Below are 6,000 nucleotides of genomic sequence, written 5' to 3'. Positions count from 1 at the left end.
GGGTTGAAAAGAGGTGAGTGTTCCACAAGATTCTAGCTCAAGGCCACATGTGCAAAAGCAGAATCACTCCCCTAGCAAGGTTTTGTTTATCTGGGCCTTAAAGAAAAAAAGTAAAACAACTTTTACTTTCAGCTCTCGGAATAAGAACTGTTTTTCCAGCTGTGTCGTTTGAGGAGGATATGAGAAGCTGGTTTGGTTTTCTCTCTCTCTCTCTAAATATATATATATATATATATATATATATATATATATACACACACACACACACACACACACACACACACACATATTATACATACAATACATATATACATACGTCTATATGTATTTGTTTCAGAATGGGGGGGGAGGTTTCTTACACAATTTTGCTTGAGCTAAACTGCATACCAAGCCGTTTATTTATACTGTTCTATCGCACACCTGTTTGGATATGGGCTGCTTTGTGGTATTTAAACATACCATCTCTCGCCAATCGCTTTATCTGCAGACTCTCATGCCTTTGCTGCAAATGTTTCTTATTAACTCAGAAAAAAAACCCCACCAATTGCTCCGTGAGCGTTATTAGTGAGGACTAAAATAACCTCATTGTGACTTAGTTCGAACATATCGTCATTGAAGAACTGTACAGCAGGAGTCCGTTTAGAGTATGGTAAAGGCCATTTCACTGTACTTGGGAGGGAGGGATGGATGACAAAGACTTTTTGGAGGAAACCCTTGAATAAAAATATTTTTAAAAGCCACCTGCTTATGTTGAGCTAGTATTTTAGGGAGAAAGGGAAACGCTGCCATTTTAGATCGCAGTGGGCTATTTTACCCACTGTAGAAATTCTGGAATACAGATGGCAACGTCAGAATTTGTGTGGAAGACCTAATGCCGTTTACACGACCCTCTCTGAATCCGTTAAGCCCTAGGCACCTCTCTCGGTAAAATGCGGGTCTTAATAGCTAACCAGTGGTGAGAGAATTTAATTCAACACATAGTTACGGAATCGCTCTAGTGGGATGAGATCCTGGGGTGCGGAGATGAATACAACGTTGCCAGGAATCCACGGTTCACGGTCTGGCCCACAGGATGTCGCCATTGAGTGTCAGGGGAATTTGAATATTAGCGTGTAGATTCATACGTTACAAAATAGAAGCCAAACCTAATCTGTAGAATTGAGATCCGACTGTTCGTGTGGGGGAGGTGAGTTTATTCTGCCGCTAAAAAAAGGCTGGAATACTCCCTTAACAAACTCTATCAGATGCCTATTGCCGTGTAACAAATTGTTCCCCCACATCTAGTGATTCACAACCAAACCGTCTGTCACTTCACGGTTTCTGTGGGTTCGGAACCCAGTGTGGCTCAGCCGGGTGCCTGTGTCTCGAGGTTTCTCCTGAGGTTGCGGTCAACGTGATGGCCAGCACTACGGTCTCATCTGCAGGTTCGACAGAGGGAGATCTCCCAAGTTCATTCACACAGCTACTGTCGCCATTCGCTCCTTGGCGGGCTGAAGTGCCGAGGGCCTCCATTTATTGGCACGTAGGCCTCTCCATGAGGTGGCACGTGAGGTGGCAGCTGACTTGGTTCAGAGGGAGTCAGAAAACAAGAGAGAGTGAGCACAACAAGAGTGGTGTTATCTTTGAAACTGAACCTCGGAAGGGACATCCATTCGCTTTTGCCGTAGTCTCTCTGTTAGATGTGAACAGTAGGTCCAAGCCCAACTCACGGAGGGTGGGTAACACAACAACATGGACAGCAAGAAGGAGGGATCATTGGCGACCATCTCAGGGGCTGCCTCCCATACAAATGGAGATCAAACTGAGTTTGACCAGGAGCCCCAACTATGTCTCAGCATAATGGAGCTGGTTCCCTAGCGTCACAGCTTGGCAGTCCCGTCCGTGTCTGCATTAGAAACTTCTACTTCTACTGGGGCGCCTGGGTGGCGCAGTCGGTTAAGCGTCCGACTTCAGCCAGGTCACGATCTCGCGGTCCGTGAGTTCGAGCCCCGCGTCGGGCTCTGGGCTGATGGCTCAGAGCCTGGAGCTTGTTTCCGATTCTGTGTCTCCCTCTCTCTCTGCCCCTCCCCCGTTCATGCTCTGTCTCTCTCTGTCCCAAAAATAAATAAACGTTGAAAAAAAAAAAAAACTTTAAAAAAGAAACTTCTACTTCTACTTCAGGGTGAATCGGGTGGGACTTAGCCACAATGACCCTCTCCTCAAACCATTTCATGGAAGCATCTCCAAAGAGGAGCCATCATGATACCTGGCGGCCCCTGTAATGTTCCAAGGAGACAGACATAGCCTCAAGATGTAAAGTCTGAGGATTTTCTCTTTCTGCCTCTTTTCAGCATGGATTTTTTTTTCCTTTTGAAGCTTTGGTTGTGAAATGGGAATAATAAACAACTCTTACCTCATGGGGTTGTGAGAATTATATGCCATTAGCAGTTAATATACCTATTGTGGATCTTTTAGTGCCAGGTCTCTATACTCCAAAACTTGTCCCTGCTTTCTGGAGACCCAAATGGAACAATATGACTATTAGCCAAAAAATCATAAAGTGAAGTATGAGCATGGGCTAGATGGATCAATCACAATTAACTGATTCCTGTCAGAGCTGGCTGTAAACCCAAATCACGGTTCTGGAAGTTCTTTGCAGGGCAAGGCGACACATCTTCAGTTCGATGATGCAGATATGGGGAGTAGGTGGGGGGGGCGGAGGGGCAGTATCCCAGGGAGAGCCAGGGCGGCCAGAGTTTGGCCTTGGGAGCAAGGGCAGTAGCTAGCCATCAACAGTGATGAAACTATTTCAATATTTGAACCAGTATGGATACAGTGGTTTGCACGGTTTTACTGTCTACCATTGACTCTGAGAATGGACACCACGGAAACATAGGGTAAAAATACCTGAGCTTGTTTAGAGAGGTTGGGAGAGGCTTCTCTAAGGAAGAGACTCTAGGGAAGACCTGGAAGATAAGCAGAGGTTATACACACAAAAGAGAAGAGAAAAATCTTCTTTATGCCAAGGGAACAGCATATGCAAAGACTCAGAGACTTGAGAAGGCTCATATATTCAGATATCCAAGGAGAGAATGGTGACTTTTTTTTAAGTTTATTTATTTATTTTGAAAGAGAGAGAGAGCAGGGGAGGGGCAGAGAGAGAGAGAATCCCAAGCAGTCTCCACATTGTCAGCACAGAGCTCAACATGGGGCTCAAACCTACAAACTGTGAGATCATGATCTGAGCCAAAATCAAGAATCAGACGCTTAACCTACTGAGCCACCCAGGAGCCCCAGAATGGTGACTTTAAAGGTGGAGAGAATAAGGGAGAGAAGAGGGTCGCTCTGAGCCATGTGATGCATTTGTATTTTGACTTGGTAGATTACCACTGAAGAAACCACTGAAGGGAAATACTAATCAAAACCACAGTGAGATACCACCTCACACCTGTCAGAATGGCTAAAATTAACAACTCAGGAAACAAGAGATATTGGTGAGGATGTGGAGAAAGGGGACCCTTTTCCCACTGTTGGTGGGAAGGCAAACTGATGCAGCCACTCTGAAAAACAGTATGGAGGTTCTTCAAAAAATTAAAAATAGAACTACCCTGCAACCCAACAATTGCACTCTTAGGAATTTATCCAAAGGATATAAAAATGCTGATTCAAAGGGCACAAGCACCCCAATGTTTATAGCAGTGCTATCAACAGCAGGCAAATTTATGGAAATGCCCAAATGTCCATCGACTCAAGCATGGATAAAGAAGATGTAATATATATATATATATATATATATATATATATATATATATATATACACATGTATATATGCAATGGAATGGAATTATATATATGTATATATGTAATATATATATATATATATATTATATATATATGCAATGGAATAGTACTCGGTGATGAAAAAGAATGCAATATTGCCATTTGCAACAACATGGATGGAACAAAATGAGTCCGGATTTCACTCATTTGTAGAATTTGAGAAACTCAACAGATGAATATAGGGGAAGGGAAAGAAGAATAAGATAAAAAACAGAGAGGGAGACAAACCATAAAGACCCTTAAATGCAAAGAAGGAACTGAGGGTTGCTGGGGGGAGGGGATGGGTTAGGAGGACACTCTTCCGGATGAGCACTGGGTGTCATGTGTAAGAGATGAATCGCTGGACTCTACTCCTAAAGCCACAGCTACACTCGGCGTTAAATACCTTGAGTTTAAACAAATCAAAGAAGCCACTGAAGGTATTGAAGTAAAGTCCTGGAGGGCTTTTAGGTGTGGAAGTGGCTTTGGCGGTCTTGACGGGGTCACTTACACTCCTGGTGACCAGCTGTGGCGCCAGCTTGATTCTGCTGCGCCTGCCTCTCATCCTCCTCCTGGGGTCAGCAGGCTAGTCTGCCCTTGGTCTTCTCACGGCAATGGCAGAGACACCAGAGAGCGAAGAGAAAACAACACATCTTCAAGCCTGAAAGTGGCATACCATCGTTTTATTGGCCAAAGTAAGACGCCTGGCTGAAGAGAAAGTCAAGGGGAGTGAAATGCACTCCACTCCTTCGTTGGGAAGGACTGAGAAGTCACCTGACAAAGTACATGATACAGACAAAGGTAAGGGATCAGAATCATTAATATAATCTGCAGAAACGTCTATGGGCTGTTTCACAAGTATGTGGATATCAGGCATGGTTGTCTTTTCTTTACTTAAAAACGTGATTTTTTTTTTTTACTTTATTTAGGGAATGAATCTTTTTTTTTTTAATTTTGTAACGTTTATTCATTTTTGAGAGACAGAGACAGAGCATGAGTGGGGGAGGAGCAGAGAAAGAGAGAGGGAGACACAGAATCCGAAGCAGGCTCCAGGCTCTGAGCTGTTAGTACAGAGCCCAGTGTGGGGCTCGAACCGATGAGCCATGAGACCATGACCTGAGCCGGAATCAGACACGTAACCTACCTAGCCGCCCAGGTGCCCCAGGAATGAATCTTTTTAATAGGGCAGATTCAGCATCTGATTCATCTCTGTGTCGCCTTTTACAAGATAGCATCTAGCACAGTGTCTATTGGAGAGATTCCATAAAGGTTTCATTTAATATGTAGATGACAGTACAGACAAGCTCATCAGAGGAGTGTTTCAATCAGACAAGTATCTACTAAAGGGCCTGTAGTTGCAAGCACACTTGTAGGTCAAGACCAATCACTGGTACATGAGGTAAGCTTGTCACTGACCTTCCATAGCTAGTAATCTGTCAGGGTAGCTAGACCTTGTATCAGTCAGCTTTTGCTAGGTTATACTGCAGGAACAAACAATCCCCATGTCCCAATGGCTCAAATAACAAAGGTATATTTATCCCTCATGTTGCAGATCCTCTGTGGGTTGGATAGTTTCTGCTCCATGACTTTAATCTGTTTCTTCTTCAAATTTAGATCCAAACCGAAGGAGCAGTTTCTATCCAGGGCATGCTTATTTGTTATAGAGGGAAAGAACATAGTGGTTCAATTACACAATAGTGGTTTCTACGGCTCGCTGGGTTATGACATACATCACTTCCTCTCACATCCTTTGGCCACATCAAGTCCATGACCAGGCTTCATATGGAGGGGGTGAAGAATGTTCACCTCCTGCAGAGGAATTGCAGGTCATGTGATAACGGGCAAGGACACATGATCTCACAGGGAAAGGAACAAACAGTTGGGAACAATAGTCAAATGAAAATAATTCCAAGTGTGATTTGTAGTACAAAAGAGGTGTATACAGTGCTCTGCAAATGGCATCAGATGAGAAGAAACCAATCTGGAAAGAACTAAACTGATTGGAGACCATCTGTGAGGAGACCCATACAGTAAACGATTGTTAACCAGGCAAAGGGCGAACGGACACGAAAAGGGATGTTTCAGGAAGAGGAACCAACACGTTTGTAAGAAGAATAGAAGTACCCCAAAGACTAAGTACCCCAAAGCTTAGTGGGCTCAACAACAACAACAACAACAACAACAACAACAACAAAAATCGTA

Source organism: Lynx rufus, unplaced genomic scaffold, assembly GCF_022079265.1.
Source record: "Lynx rufus isolate CCGP_SWC_20201006 ecotype Redwood Valley unplaced genomic scaffold, mLynRuf1.p SCAF_16, whole genome shotgun sequence".
Taxonomy (NCBI): domain Eukaryota; kingdom Metazoa; phylum Chordata; class Mammalia; order Carnivora; family Felidae; genus Lynx; species Lynx rufus.
The sequence above is the reverse complement of the archived record's forward strand: the minus strand, read 5'-3'. Positions refer to the sequence as shown.